The sequence below is a fragment of the Strix uralensis genome, chromosome 40, assembly GCF_047716275.1.
Source record: "Strix uralensis isolate ZFMK-TIS-50842 chromosome 40, bStrUra1, whole genome shotgun sequence".
Classification (NCBI taxonomy): Eukaryota; Metazoa; Chordata; class Aves; order Strigiformes; family Strigidae; genus Strix; species Strix uralensis.
The window spans coordinates 184,243-201,213 of record NC_134011.1 but is presented as its reverse complement, the minus strand read 5'-3'; the positions used below and the strand labels follow the sequence as shown (position 1 = coordinate 201,213).

Genomic DNA, 16,971 nt, shown 5'->3' with positions numbered 1-16,971 from the left:
TATATACACATGCATGCACATAACAAAATGGACAAACATACAGAAACAAAGGTGTTTGGATTCAGTAGAATGAACACAGAACGGACATACACACACAGAAACAAGGGTACGTACCCACACACACACACACACAAAGAGAAGCTAGCTCAAAGAGCTCAAACCCTCTCGAGTTTAGAGCAAATCCTCCCAATGCCTTGGCATTCCTCAATGGGCGATAATTGAGACTCGAGCGGGGGACTTTGCCCTGGCCTTCCGTCTGGAGCAGATGACACCTTAAGGGTTTGGTACCTGAGAGGCGTCCCAGCTCAGGGGAGATGCTGGTCACAGGCCGCTGCGATCCAGGAGAGCTCAAAGGATCTCCCTGGTGGTCGCCATTTATAGGGTCCAAGATAATTGACTTTTGTCAGATCCCATCTGGTGCCTTCCAGCAGTTGCACAAGAACTTGATGAATGTGCAGCTCTGTTATTGTTCCCATTTGACCACATCCCAGGCACAGGTGTGCCAGGCCCTTAGGAGTTGATGGGGCATTTTAACCATTTCCGAGCAATCAGGAGGGGCAGGAGCCAGGCTCGTTAACATTGTCAGTCCTTATCTCCACAGACTGGTGTATAGCTCGGGGGATGTGGGTGGAATCGCACCTAGCACCAAGCAGCCCAACAAAGAGGGGCGGGGGGGTGTGTGTGTAAGAATTGCACCACCACACAGGCTTTAACAGTATTTACAGATGCCAGCAGCAAGATCAGCAGGATTTGTTTGGAAGGATAATGGAATATGGCAATCAGAACGCTTTTGTGGCGATACATCTGTACAGATTTTGGAGCTTAGAGCAGTGGTTGCTGTGCTTAACCGCTGGAACATTCAAGATTTAAACATTGTGACTGATTCTTTATATGTGGCAGGTGTAGTACAATGAATCGAAAGGGCCTTGTTAGGACATGTAAACAATCCCACCCTTTTTCAGGCTTTTGTCGACTTACGAAATACTGTTAATCATCGTACGAATTGGGTTTTTATCATGCATATAAAGAGCCATACTAGGCTCCCTGGAGGTCTTGTAGAAGGCAACGCTCAAGCTGATCAGTTGGTTGCCGTTTAGCAGAGACGGATAACATTGTTCAAGAAGCCTATAAATGTCATGCCTTTTTTCACCAGTCTGTAACTGCATTATGCAAGCAATTTAACATCCTTAAGACCCAAGCATGGGCGATAGTGTCTGCTTGTCCAGACTGTGCCACTCTCACACCACTACAGGACAGTGGTGCGAATCCTCGTGGCTTACAGCCACGGGAAGTTTGGCAAACTGATATCACTGTATTTCCGCCTTTTGGGCGTCTTCGTTACTTACATGTGTCAGTGGATACCTGTTCCTCATTTATATGGGCCTCTGCTCATGCTTCTGCCTCGGCAGTAGCAGCTCGTCAACACTGGACGCAAGCGATTGCGGTTATGGGGTGTCCAAAGAAAATAAAGCTGATAATGGTCCCGCATATCAGGCAGCCTCCACCACTGCCTTTTTACAACATTGGGGAATTCAGCTTCTCCACAGAGTACCACACAACTCTACTGGGCAAGCTATCGTTGAGCGCACCCATCGTATATTGAAACATCACCTTATTATTTTGAAAAAACAGGGGGAGATATTGGCAAAAACATTATTTGTTTTAAATTGGCTTAATATACATGGAGGGCAAGATGAACCGCCTGCGCGAGTACATTTGCAAACAAACAAGCATGATTACTCTTTTCAAAAAATTCAAGTGTAATTCTATTCCCCTCAATCTGGGCAATGGGAGGGACCTATGCAGTTGTTAACTTGGGGAAGGGGTTATGCTTGTGTTTCTACAGGTAGTGATTCACCCAAGTGGGTCCCCGCAAAGTGGGTGAAACCATGGATCGCAAAGAATGACGACACCAACCCTGTGTCCCAAGGCACTTCAGAGACACCAACATCAATTGAACTTGGTCCTGATGCCATTGTTAACGGCACTACATCCAGCAAACAGTGAAGTTCTTTGTCTTTTACCGAATCTGCAGTCATTTTATGTGGCTATTTGAACACAGCCACTCACCATAAAAACAGCTTGAAGAACATGACACAGCTTGTACGGAACATGGTCTAAACTGTCGACCTTGGGTTTTTATACATTGTGCATGGTGTGACAGGGGAACTTGGAGAGTCACGCGTGCGCATGATCGGGAAAGTGTGTATAAATGTCACTTGAGTGCTGACCGGATTATCTTTTACTCCGAAGCAGATTGGTTGTCTGATTTTATAGGTAGGTCAGTATATCAGCGATTAGCTGTTGGTACAGAAGGACAGATTAGAGTTTTTAGAGAACAACAGCAGTTTTCTAGGGCTTTAAGCCTAATTGAAGATCTGGGGCAAAGAGTTTTAGCAGAAATTAGTTTTGAGCTTTGTAAACGCTTAACTTTGCAATGTATTAGGCAAAATAATAAGGTAGTAGATAGGAGCTGTGGTGTTGGAATAAATGTTCCTCGAATTTGGCAGGTGCACAAGGATAACTGGGAAAGAGGTAAAACGATGGCAATGTGTCAAACGTGGGCGATGTTTACTTTGATTTGTTTTATAGCAGGTATTGAAGGGATTTTTGACATTTGTAGGGAGTGGCGTTCGGAAGATCTCGCGATGTATGGAAGGAATAGCTGTAGCCCTCCCTTGTTACGAGGTAAGGTGATGGATAGGCTTGTAATGTTAAGGGCACACCCACGAAGGAGGTACTTGGTGAACGTATATAGGTGAGATACACAGTTTAATAAACGGACATTTTGTATCCATCATATTGGTGTTTGTACTGATGTCCCTGTGAAGGTCTTAACCTCCTGCAGCATTAGTCTGCGATCTGAGCGCCACTGATATGTGGATTGGCAGGTTTAATGAGGCAGGCTAATTGCGGTGTTGCAGTGTTAGTCTCTGCGACCTGAGCGCCACTGACACGTGGAGAGGCAGGTTCAAAGAGGCAGAGCTAACAGCAACAAATGGTGACCGCGACGTGATTTACGACATGATTTTGGGAAAAGATAAGCTGTGGCAGTCGGCGGTGCACAGCAGGAGGTGAGGAGCTCTACGCAGGACGAGAGACTCCGCGGCGCGCCATAGATGTCACAGTTAAGGTACTGAAAAGATGGGGTAAACAAAATAAGACTTCTGTGAAGTCGAGAACATTAAAAGCAATGCTACAAAGGTTGATAAGGCTTGGCGTTTTAGCAGAGCCGATAGACGGTATGAAGCCAGAGCTCTGGCCGCGAATAGAGGCGGAGTTAGCAGAGCAGGCGAAATTAGGAAAGCCGGAGCATTTAATGGCTTGGGGGCAGGCAAATGCGATTATGAAAGCTACCCCGGAGGAGCACTCAGCAAGCTCCGACGATGGGGCGGACCCCCGGAGGAGCACTCAGTGAGCTCCGATGATGGGGAGGGGGAAACCGAGGTGCATAGGGGAGAACTAGCAGAAAAATGGAAGGCAGACATGCAGCGTTGGGGGGTGGAGATGTGGGAGGCATTGGCCTGTCAACCTTGCACAGCCTGTGAGAAAGTGCTAGGCTTTGATGAAAAACAGGCCTTGGAAGAAAGATAAGAGGCTGTTGAGCTATGCCAAGGTGGCAGGGAAAAACAACAGACAGCTGCAACACTAAACTGTGGAAAAGTACTGAACCGCGAGAAGATGCTACCGCGAGAACAGCGCGTGATCAAGAGGGTGATTGGCCTGCAAGCGCGGAGTTGACGGCGGCGGCCCTGGGCCTTCCCAAGCCCCCCCCCTCCAACGCCAGGAGCGGCAGTTTTTACAGAAGGTGCTGATGCTGGAATGCGACGTCCCTTGTCTGCCAAGACCACATAATCAATAAGCAATGGCTTTATATATTCTTAACAGTGTTTTGATGTTTGCAGCGTTTATTATTTTATGTTGTGTGAGTAATAAGTGTGAGAGACGTCCTTGTGTGATTGTTTTGCGTGCATGAGACGCAGCCCAGCTGCAGCTGCGGAGCGTGTTCTCTGACAGAGCACCTTAGTGCCCGCCTGCTGGGTCACTGGTGCTGCCTGTTTGTTTGGGCTGAGTGTTTTAAGTGTCATAGGTGAAATATCTCCTCTAGCAGGAGGCCGTAATTCTGTATTAATTGTTGTCTTGAATTTAGGTGCATACTCTGTGGGTAGTGCACTTTTGTACCATCTGTCTAAGAAGGGTATTGTCATAAAAATCATCTACAACCTTACAGGGGTTATTCGTTTTACCAGAGGTCAGACTTACTCAGCTTCTTTATTTTACTACAGCTGGGGTGACTCAGGATTTGGACCAGCATGTACCCCTCAAACATTTTGAGCTCAGACAGGGAGACAGAGTCGACCTCTGATAAAAAGTAACCTCACTAAAGCCGAAGAATCTGTTGAACTGACAGGCATTTTACATACTGGTGCGGATGTGACTGTAATATCTGTGAGCTTCGGTAACTCGAGTGCTTTTCAGGGTTGGTGGTCATGCTGTAACATTTCAAAGCAAAGATCTCATTCATGCAAGGAGCCCAGTAAACTAGGTAGCAAATATTTATGCATTTATATTGGAAACCCCTGCTACATCATGGGGTTGTGACTATATGGCTCAATGGGGAACTCAGATTGGATCAAATTTGTCTTAATTGCCACTGCAGCACAGCCCACCCTGAAACTAACCTGGAAAACAGAATCACCTGTGTGGGTGGGTCAGTGGCCCTCGCCAATGGAACAGTTGTGCCACCTTAATGATTTAATTCAGGATCAATTAAGTGCAGGACATCTTGTACCTACCACCAGTCCTTAGAACTCGCTGGTGTTAATTATTTGAAACAAAAGTGGTAAATGGTGACTTTTACATGATCTCCGATGCATTAATGATGCCATGGAGGATATGGGTACATTACAGCCAGGTCTGCCCTCCCCAACAATGAGTCCCTGAAACTGGCATCTTGTAATAATTGATCTAAAGGATTGGTATTTACCATTCCCTTTCATCCAGATGATGCAGCTAAATTTACCTTTCTGTTCCCAGTATTAATGTTAGTGAACCTACAAGACGATACCACTGTGTTGTTTTGCCACAAGGCATGAAAAATAGTCCCTCGATGTGTCAGTGGTTTGCTGCAAAGGCTTTGAGCCCTATTAGAATACAGGTCTCCCAGACTGTTTTATACATCATTATATGGATGACATCCTTATAGCAGCAGAAACACAGGAGATCATGGAAAAGGCTCTTACTTTACCCAAAGACTCAGTATCTCAAATGGGGTGACAATTAGCACCTGAAAAGGTACAGCGATCATCACCATGGCAGTACCTGGAGTGGAGAATTTGTGAACAGACTAATGTCCCACAACAGGTTGAACTTAAAACTGATGTTAAGACTTTAAATGATTTACAGAAACTGTTCGGAGCTATAAATTGGATACAGCTGTTGTTGGGCCTAACTAATGATGATCTGCATAGCTCGTTTGATATTTTGTGAGGAGATCCTTCACTGACATCACCCAGAGTACTTACAGAGAAAACAAAACAAGATCTCCACCAGGTAGCTAATGCCATCTCAGAAAGACAAGCATCGTGAGGTGTGCCTGGCCATTCGTATCAACTGATATTATTTAATCCTTCAGGGCAGTCCTATGCTCTGCTGTTTCAATGGGATGAAACACTTAGTGACCCTCTTGTTATTATTGAATGGATTTTTTTTTGTCACACCAAATGCACAAGATGGTCACTACTCGTCCAGAAATGTTTGCCAAACTGATCATGAAAGGTGCCACCAATATTGCGTCACTTCTCGTCGCAGATACCAGATCAACAAGAAGTCCAGGGCAGGGTTCAAGTCCTGGAAAGTGGTAATTGGGAAGGACCATATCCTTTACTAACCTGGGGAAGAGGTTATGCTTGTATTTTCACAGGTCACAGTCCTGGTGGTTACCAGCAAGCTGTGTGTGACCACACTTGAGGTGTGAGAGGCAGCTTTTGGTGGACACCCAGGAGCCGGCTGTGGATGCCCCTGTGCCAACAGCTCGCGATCTCTTCGGCTGATCATTTAAGCAGAATGTATGGGTAATGCTTGCAACTGCAATAGGACAAAATATCTCTGTCCTTAATCACACTATGGTTGCCAACCTTTTTAAGAGAAAATGCTAACAGTAATTGTAACTCCTTGATGAAATATATAAACTTATTAGATACCAGTAAAAGATGTAGCTTAGATAAAATGTAGTTATTAATAAGGATGAATTGCTATAAGGATGTGTGTATTTAAGTTCCTTGTTTAGCAGTATCAAGAAGCAGGACCCCAAGTGTTTAACCTTATTAGAAACTCCCTTGGTTTTCCTCCTTGAGTGGTGGCCAGACTCTGGGTGGAACCCAACAGGAGGATGAAATCAGATGTTTCCGCTCAAAGAAAATTGCCAGTTATTTTGGCCTGTTGATTTGGAGGCTGGACCTGCTTGCAGCGATTTTGGATGCCTCACCTACGGATGGACGCATCGCGTAGGATTTCCGGTTTGTGAGGAAGGGCACTCTAAATTCTCGCTGCATCCAGGGTTCCCCAGCAATTGCGGATCTGAATGTTAGTACCCCATTAAGTAAGTGTGTTATTCCGTATTTTCCTTATTGTTTATTTTTGTAGTATTTAGTCATATCCCTCAAAGTAGTGAAATTAGCCTACTCTTTTAACTAGTAACTGTAACTGCTGTATTGTTTCTAGCCTTCTGTGGAACTATTTTGAATATGCTGCATTTTTTTGAAGTTTCCCTAACCCTTAATTCATAAAGTCTTGAAATAAGTGTTGCAGGTGCTGCTGCAAAACCAAGAAAAGAGGATGTGGACTCAGACTAACAAATCTGTACAATGGTTAGAGGCCAAAGCAGTCCAAATGGCACTCCAGCAAGAGGCAGAGAATCCTGTTAATATTGTTACAGACTCTTTATATGTTTATAAACTTGTACACAAAATGACAACAGTGGGATTTGTGCAGATGGAAGTGTTGACCTTACTTTATGAAGCTCTACAACAGCGCATAGGGCAGGCCTTTATTACACATGTGAATAGTCACCAATCCCTACCAGGTCCGATTGTAGAAGGCAATCATAAGGCTGACCAAGCGGCACGGAGGTGTCATCATTGGACACCGCAAAGAGTTTACATGCCTTTTTACACCTTGGAGCAAAAGCCTTAGCAAAAACATGTCATATTTCTCTGTCACAAGAAAAAACATAGTGGCACTTTGTCCCTACTGTCAAAAAGGCCCACTGTGGGAGGCAGGTGTCAATCCACGGGGTCTCTCTTCCAATCAGATACGGCAAACTGATGTAACAACATGTGAATTGTTAAAACCAAATAAGTATCTCATAGTAACCATTGACACCTTTAGCTCCACAATAAACAGCCAGACACATTATTGTTCATTGGGAAGGCGTTATCGCCTTGTTAGGGAAGCCACAAGAGATCAAAACAGATAACAGCCCTTGTTTTGTTGCTAGACGCACAAAAGAATGGTGTGCATTGTGGGACATCAAATTAGTACATGGCCTTCCTTATAACAGTCAAGGACAAGCGATAGTGGAACGTGCACATCGCACCCTGAAAGCAAAGCTCCAACAGCTTGGGGAGGGGGAAGGTCATAGAGGGAAAATACCCATAGACTGCCAACAGGCTCTTTTGTGATGCGCTTTGTATACCTTAAATCATTTTGTTCGAGGCAATGAGTCTACACCTCCCCTGTGGAAACATTTTATACCAGCCCAGGCGACGAAAAACTATCCTTTGGTCCAGGTCAGGGAACCGGGCGCAATAGCTTGGGTGTCGGGGTGGTCACTGAGAGTGTTTGGGCGTGGGTACACAGCAGTGGAAAAGGACGGCCTAATCAAATGGATACCCGCACGGTGTGTAAAACCTGATCTAACATAAGATGGAGTTTTGTGTTACAGCGTTGGTGGTGGATCACCCTTCTTGGTTGTGTGTTGCCAACTCACGCAGGATATTGGAGAGAGCGGGCACGAGAACATCACCGCGAAGACGTCTGTTTTCCTCTGGATACAGGGGCAGAATCTTGCTATGTCTTCATCACAGTCACCTTTGTAAAACCAGAATGGTTTGGGTGGCTTGACAATGTGTGGATTTAGATTACTAATTAGCTTAGTTGGGATTGGCTCGTTTGGGGAATTATTGGAATATGTGGTGTGCTTCTTGCTACTTGTATCACCTTTACATGCATTAGTGCTGTAGTTTGTAGATTGTTTAAGAAGGTTAATGTTTTGTTCTTAGATCGACATATGGGTCTTGCTCATCACCGCTTGGAACAGCGCAATAATGACAATCAATCAGGAATAATGATGTTATAAAGCATGGGGAGGGGGAAATGTAGGGAGTGGCGTTCGGAAGATCTCGCGATGTACGGAAGGAATAGCTGTAGCCCTCCCTTGTTACGAGGTAAGGTGATGGATAGGCTTGTAATGTTAAGGGCACACCCACGAAGGAGGTACTTGGTGAACGTATATAGGTGAGATACACAGTTTAATAAACGGACATTTTGTATCCATCATATTGGTGTTTGTACTGATTTCTCTCTGAAGGTCTTAACCTCCTGCAGCATTAGTCTGCGATCTGAGCGCCACTGATATGTGGATTGGCAGGTTTAATGAGGCAGGCTAATTGCGGTGTTGCAGTGTTAGTCTCTGCGACCTGAGCGCCACTGACACGTGGAGAGGCAGGTTCAAAGAGGCAGAGCTAACAGCAACAGACATTACACCCAGAACAAATATTCACAGAATCACAGAATCATCTAGGTTGGAAAGGACCTTGAAGATCATCTAGTCCAACCGTTAACCTAGCACTGACAGTTCCCAACTACACCATATCCCTCAGTGCTATGTCCACCCTACTCTTAAACACCTCCAGGGATGGGGACTCCACCACCTCCCTGGGCAGCCCATTCCAACACCTAACCACCAGTTCTGTAAGGAAATGCTTCCTAATATCTAGTCTAAATCTTCTCTGGCGCAACTTGAGGCCATTCCCTCTTGTCTTATCGCTCGTTACTTGGTTAAAGAGACTCATCCCCAGCTCTCTGCAACCTCCTTTCAGGTAGCTGTAGAGGGCAATGAGTTCTCCCCTCAGCCTCCTCTTCTCCAAACTAAACAACCCCAGTTCCCTCAGCCGCTCCTCATACGACATGTGCTCCAGACCCTTCACCAGCTTCGTTAACCTTCTCTGGACACACTCAAGTCATTCAATGTCCTTTTTGGAGTGAGGGGCCCAAAACTGAACACAGTCGAGGTGTGGCCTTACCAGTGCCGAGTACAGGGGTAAGATCACTTCCCTGTCCCTGCTGACCACACTATTTCTGATACAAGCCAGGATGCCATTGGCCTTCTTGGCCACCTGGGCACACTGCTGGCTCATGTTCAGCTGGCTGTCAATCAACACCCCCATGTCCCTCACTGACTGGCAGCTCTCCAGCCACTCCTCCCCAAGCCTGTAGCGCTGCTGGGGGGTTGTTGTAGCCCAAGTGCAGCACCCGGCATTTGGTCTTATTGAAGCTCATACAGTTGGCCTTAGCCCATCGCTCCAGCCTGTCCAGGTCTCTCTGCAGAGCCTCCCTACCCTCGAGCAGATCAACACTCCCACCCAACTTGGTGTCGTCTGCAAACTTACTGAGGGTGCACTCGATCCCCTTGTCTAGATCATCAATAAAGATGTTAAATAGGAGTGGCCCCAAAACCGAGCCTTGGGGGACACCACTCATGACCGGCCACCAACTGGATTTAACTCCGTTCACCACAACTCTTTGGGCCCGGCCATCCAGCCAGTTTTTTACCCAGCAAAGCGTGTGCCCATCCAAGCCGCGAGCAGCCAGTTTTGCCAGGAGAATGTTGTGGGAAACGGTGTCAAAGGCCTTACTGAAGTCGAGGTAAACTACATCCACAGGCTTTCCCTCATCGAATAAGCAGGTCACCCTGTTGTAGAAGGAGATCGGGTTTGTCAAGAAGGACCTGCCTTTCATAAACCCATGCTGACTGGGCCTGATCATCTGGTTGTCCCGCATGTGTTGTGTGATGGTACTCTGGATGAGCTGCTCCATCAGCTTCCCTGGCACCGATGTCAAGCTGACAGGCCTGTAATTTCCTGGATCATCCTTCCGACCCTTCTTATAGATATGCGTCACATTGCCAGTTTCCAATCTGTCGGGACCTCCCTGGTCAGCCAGGACTGTTGGTAAATGATGGAAAGCGGCTTGGCGAGCACCCCAGCCAGCTCCTTCAGCACCCTCGGGTGTATTCCATCAGGTCCCATAGACTTGTGTGTGTCTATGTGATGCAATAGGTCACTGACTGTCTCCTGGATTGCAGGGAGGTCGTTCTCCCAGTCTCTGTCCTCTGGCTGAGGAGGCTGGATTCCCTCAGTACAACTAGTCTTGTTATTAAAGACTGAGGCAAAGAAGGCATTAAGAACTTCAGCCTTCTCCTCACTTGTTACCATGTTTCCTCCTGCATCTAGCAGGGGATGGATACTCTCCCTGGTCTTTCTTTTGCTACTGACATACTTATAGAAACATTTCTTGTTATACTTGATTGCTGAAGCCAGGGTAAATTCCAGCTGGGCTTTAGACCTCCTGATTTTTGCCCTGCATAGCCTCACAGCCTCTTTGTAATCACTGTGAGTGGCTAGCCCCTTCTTCCAAAGGCTGTAAACTTTCCTTTTCTCCCTGAGTTCCAGCCAAAGCTCCCTATTCAGCCAGGGTGGTCTCCTCTGTCGCCGGCTTCTCTTACAGCACCTGGGGACTGCCTGTTCCTGAGCCATTAACACTTCCTTCTTAAAGAGTGCCCAGCTTTCCTGGACCCCTATACCCTTCAGGATCGTCTCCCAAGGTATCCTTTCAAGCAGGTGCCTAAACAAGACAAAGTCAGCCCTTTTGAAGTCCAGGATGTCAGTTCTGCTTAGCCCTCTCCTGGCCTCTCTAAGAATAGAGAACTCTATTATTTCATGATCGCTGTGCCCTAGTCGTCCTCTGACCGCCACATCATCCACCAGTCCTTCTCTGTTCACAAAGTCGAGATCCAGTAGGGCACCTTCTCTGGTTGGTTCTCTCACCAGTTGCGTCAGGAAGTTGTCTCCCACACATTCCAGGAATCTCCAGGACTGGTCCCGCTCTGCCATGTTGTATTTCCAGCAGTTGTCTGGGAAGTTAAAGTCTCCCACAAGAACAAGGGCAAGCGATCGTGAGATTTCTCCTAAATACCTATAGAATATTTCATCCACCTCTCTGTCCTGGGTGGGTGGCCTATAGTAGACTCCTACTACAACATCTGCCCTGTTGGCCTTCCCCCTGATTCTAACACAAAGACACTCTACCCTGTCTTCGCTACACTTGTACTCAAAGCAATCATAACAGTCCCTAACATACAGCGCCACCCCACCACCTCTCCTTCCTTGTCTGTCCCTTCTAAAGAGCTTGTAGCACTCAACAGGCGCACTCCAGTCATGGGAGACATCCCACCATGTTTCTGTAATAGCCACAACATCATAATTTTCCTGTTTCATCATGGCTTCCAGCTCCTTCTGTTTGTTACCCATGCTGTGTGCACTGGTATACATGCACTTCAGATGGGCTGATGTCTTCCCCCTTCAAATCTAGTTTAAAGCTCTGTCAATGAGCCCAGCTAACTCCTGCCCCAAGATCCTCTTCCCCCTCTGGGACAGGTGCATTCCACCTAATGCCAAAAGGTCTGGTGCCCTGTATGCCAGCCCATGATTGTAAAATCCAAAGCCCTGATGGTAACACCAGTCTTGGAGCCATAAGTTCATCTGTTGAGTTCTCCTGTATTCTTTTTCATTCATCCCCCCAACTGAAGGGATGGAGGAGAACACAATTTGTGCCCCTGACCCCTTAATCACTTTCCCCAAGGATCTGAAATATCTCTTAATTGCTTTAGGACTTCTCCTAGTAATGTCGTCACTACCTACTTGAAAAACCAGGAGAGGGTAGTAGTCCTTGGGTTGTTGAAAGAACGCAGCGGGAGCCCAGCCATCATTTAATGCACAAAGGCTCAACTTTATTAGTACTCACACTTCTTTTATATCTACAATAATTAGTTCATACATATTGCAAAAAGCGAGCTCCCTATAGGTTGCTAAGGTTAGATACCTTGGTTGCTAAGGTTAAATACCAATCCCACCCCTTATGATTTCTGCAAGGCCTTCTACATAGTCTTGCTTCTGTTCTTTGTTCTTCTTTGATACTTTTCGGTATTTTCCCATCACGTCGCCGTTGTCAGCAGTTCCTCGGTGCTGTGCCCTTTCTCACGTAGCCAGTTGTTAGCAAACTGCTCCACATCTCCCCCGTTTTCTTTTTGCACTTGTGCTAAAAATATTGCAGAGGCAGTCTTCTGCAGGGCCCTTTGCAGAAGACTGACAATACATGGCAACATCAAAAGTACAACCACAATTACCAAGATCACTACCCCTATAGACTTGATCAGAGATATTAACCATCCTGAAAGTCCCCATTCTTTTAACCAGCTTTCAATCCCTAATCCATCTACTTGTTTCAAGCTGTGCAGGCCTTCTTGCAATTTCCTAATCTTTGCATGGACTGAAGAATAATTGTCTGTCAGGTTCATGCAACACATTCCTTCAAATTCCTCACATCCATGGCCTTGTGCTAAAAGCAAAAAATCAATAGCTGCTCTATTTTGTAATACTGCATGGTTAACACTTTCTACATCTGCTGTAAGCCGATCTAAAATTTCAGAAGTGCGATTAAGCTCATCTTTTGCCCAACATCCTATCTGTTTTGCTAAGTTCATGGCTTTATTAGCCGCTCCTCCTGGCAAAATAGTTGCAACTAACACCTGTGTACGTCATTGGGAGGTGCGGCAGGTTTCGCCCATCTCGCTGGAACCCATGCGGTGCCTGTTGGTGTAGAAACACAAAGATATCCCCTTCCCCATATTATTACTTTAGCTGGTCCTTTCCACAATCCATCTTTTGGATCCTTATAATTTACCCATATCTCTTTCCTTCCCTCACTTACTTTTGCCTTTTCATAATGTAACATAGCTGGTGGTTGTTCTGTGTCTCCAAATATACACAAGTGATTCATTACAAATAATGTTTTGGCTAATCTTTCTTGTACATCCTGTATTTCCTGATATTTTGCTACATAACGTTTCAAGGTACCATTTGCTCTCTCAACTATGGCCTGTCCTGTGGGAGAATGCGGTATCCCTGTTACATGCTTCACTCCCCACTTGCTTAAAAATCTCTGCATTCGACTTCCGACATATGCTGGTCCATTGTCTGTCTTTATAGTATTCGGGACTCCCATTATTGCAAAACAACATGTTAAGCGTCTGATTACCTGTGTGGCCTTTTCCCCACTCTGCGCGGAGGCCCATATATATTTGCTATAAGTATCTATAGTAACATGTACATATTTAAGTCTACCAAAGCTTTGTATGTGAGTCACATCCATTTGCCATACTTCATTAGATTTTGTCCCTCTAGGATTGACTCCTATTCCAATACCAACCCCTTTATTGTGAAAACTACAAACAGGGCATGTTTTTACTATGGCCGTTGCCTCCGCCATTGTGATGCCAAACTGTGTTTTTAGCCCTTTTGCATTCTGGTGGAATATGTCATGTGCTTCTTTTGCCAATTTGTCTTTCGGCATGGGAACATGTACAGCAGTGGATACCAACTTGTCCGCTCGAGCATTACCCTCCCCAAGTCCTATATCCCATTTATGACTCCTAACATGGATTACAGCATATGGTTGTTCCCTTATTTTTATGGCCCTCTGTAATTGTAAGAACAGCTCATAGAGACGCTTATTTTGTACTTCCCTGACTTCTGCATCTTCTATCCTTGCTACTATTCCTGCTACATACATAGAGTCAGTTACAATATTCAATGGTCCATTAAACTTAACCATCGCCCAAACTACTGCCAACAGTTCCAAAGTTTGTAGTGTGTCTTGTGCTGTGGCTTTTAATATCTCGTGTTTCCATGTATTATCTTCCTGCCACGTTATAGCTGCTGTCCGAGATTTCTTTCCTGCATCTGTATAAACTGTGATGGCATTCGGGATCGGCGCCTGTTGTCTTTTTGGCTGTTCAATCCAATATAATTGTCCTAACCATCTCAAAGGTTCCATAGATAATTGATCAGTTGACAACATCATTGGCCCATTTAACATGGCTTCCTGCAATGCTGTGCTATTTACCAGGTACCACTGCATGGTTTCCTTCTGCATTGGACAGTATATGAATTGAGGTTCTCTTCCACTTATTTGAATAACTCGCACACGACCTTTCTTTACTAAATTTGCTAGTGCCTCAATTTTTTGAAGTAGAGATTTTGATTGTTGTAATGCTGGCGTGATCCATTCTAGCACCCATGTCTCCCCCGTTTTCTTTTTAGACTGCGTAATAGCTCCGAGCAAATGCTGTGAACCCATCCACACAAGTATGTCCAGGGGGAGCTCAGCGTCTCTCCGACGCACTTGTCCCGAAGTAATACGGTCCATAATCTGTTGTAGCACTCGTTTCTGGTCTGCTGATAAAGACACCACCTGTGCAGGGTCATTTCCTTTTAACAGTGGTCGTAATTGTTGTAAAAGTTCGTTTGGGATGCCCACTATAGGTTTTAGCCATTGTAAATCTCCTAATAGCTTCTGAGCATCGTGCAGTGTTGAGATTTCAGGATTAATTGTCAATTTTTGTGGTGCTACTATTTGTTTCATCAAAGACAATCCCAAATACTTCCATGGAGCTGTTTTTTGTATCTTTTCTGGTGCAATTACCAATCTTTGCTTTGCAAGGGTGTTTACAATTTCTTTTATCTGTGCTTCTGTAAATGGTTCTTTCTGTGCAAATAATATATCATCCATATAGTGATAAATTATAACATTAGTCCATTTTTGACGTAATGGCTGTAAGGCTGCATCTACAAAAATCTGACATAAAGTTGGACTATTTCTCATTCCTTGTGGTAAAACTGTCCATTCAAACCGTTGATCTGGCCCTTCTCTATTTATTGTTGGTAAAGTGAAAGCAAATCGGCGCATGTCCTTTTCATGAAGCGGAATCGTAAAGAAACAATCTTTTAAGTCCACAACCAATATAGGCCATTCATGAGGTAACATAGCTGGATTCGGCATACCTGGTTGTAAAGCCCCCATTGGTTCCATTTGTTTGTTTACTTCCCTAAGGTCATGCAAAAGTCGATATTTGCCTGATTTCTTCTTTATGACAAATATCGGAGTATTCCAAGGACTAGTAGATAATCTTAAATGTCCTTGCTGATATTGTTCTTGTACTAGCAAGTGTGCTTGCTCAAGACTTTCCCTTTTTAGTGGCCATTGCTTTACCCATATTGGATCGTCAGATGTCCAAGTTATAGGGATCGGGAAAGTCCAAGCAATGGCCATTAGGATAAATGGTGATCGTTTGTCAAAACTATTCCCATTTGTGCTAACACATCTCTTCCAATTAAACAGTTTACCCCTGGAGGTAATTGCACTACAGCAAGCACTGCTGTGACTGTTTGTCCTTCAATTGTTAATTGCAGGGGCGGCGTTCGATTAGCTAAGGTTAAACCACCCACGCCAGTGATGGTAGTGGTATGCTCTTGTAACGGCCAGCCTTGTGGCCAAGAAGAAGGCGACAGTACGCTGGAATCTGCGCCTGTGTCTAACAACCCTTCCACAGTTATTGCGTTACCTTGAAATGACAGGTGAACAGTCTTTCTGGGTCTCGTACTCAGATTCAGTGTTAGCAGGGTCAGGCTTCCTGTGGATCCGAAGCCTTTGTTTCCGCGACTCTCCTCAGTCACTGGTCGTATTGTTTGAGTCACTTGTGGTAGGGGCACCAGCTGTGCAATCCGTTGTCCCTGTGCAATCTTTACTGGTGGATTCAGTGTATATGCCATAATATAGATTTCACCTTCATAATCTGCATCGATTACTCCCGGTAAAACAAATAGTCCACATTGTGATGCCGATGATCTTCCTAATAATAAAGCTCCCATGGCTCTCCCATTAATGATGATAGGTCCTCGTACGTTCGTAGATATTGTTTGAGGATTATTTGTTAACAGGGTAACATCTACTGCTGCTGCCAGGTCCAACCCGAGACTTCCCCGGGTGGCGGGTTGAAGGACTGCGCTGCGGCTGCAACTTTCGTCGTCGCGCGGCGGCCGGCGAACGTGCTCCGTGTGGAGTTTCCCGACCGTCTGCGGCAAGCCCCCTCATTATGGGAGTTGGATCGGCAAGTTTGACACCATACATTTCTGGCTGTACAACTCTTTCGTACATGCCCTGGAGCTCCGCATCGGTAACACCGCAGCTGCCCCTTTTGAGGTGTTTGCACTCTAACTGCTGCCGAAGTCTGGAGAGGCGCAAGGGCTGCCATAACCTGACTTTGAGTAGCCTGAGCCTGTTCTTTCATTCCTTCCCCTAATTTCTTTATTGCCTCTACAAGAAAAGCCTGAGGTCCAGTGGGTATCGATGACGCTTTTTCAAGTGCCTCCTCTACAGTCCAATTTGTCCCTAATGTATTCAGTAAACTCTTTGTAGCAGGATTGCCATTTTGTAAAATACATTGTTTTAAGAGAGCACCCTGCATGTGGATAGGTACTCTTGCTCTTTCAATTGCATTTACCAACTTATCTACAAAACTGCCCAAAGTCTCTTCTCTCCCTTGCTTAATCCCCATATACATTGGAACTCCGCCTGGCTCTTTCACTTGCTCTATGGCTTCTCTCACTAACCTCATTGCCTCTCTCACCTTATCCGGACCGAGCAATGCTTGAGCTTCTACTCTAGCATAAGGTCCTAACCCCATTAATTCATCCATTGTGATCCCTTGTAATGGATCTCCCGCTTGCCGCTGTACCGCTACCGATTCTAATACTCTCGCTTGCCAATGCGCATTAAACAACAACAACTGAC

At 45.5% G+C, this 16,971-nt stretch overlaps 1 long non-coding RNA gene across 1 annotated transcript in view; it reads left to right on the top strand.

Annotated features, from left to right (window-relative positions):
• LOC141937316 (uncharacterized) overlaps positions 1–8,559 on the top strand; it is a 28,135-nt gene extending 19,576 nt beyond the window's left edge. Inside the window, exon 2 of the long non-coding RNA XR_012626887.1 lies at positions 1,847–8,559. This is a non-coding gene — a long non-coding RNA (uncharacterized LOC141937316). The remainder of the gene's footprint in view (positions 1–1,846) is intronic.
• The last annotated feature ends 8,412 nt before the right edge of the window (positions 8,560–16,971 follow it).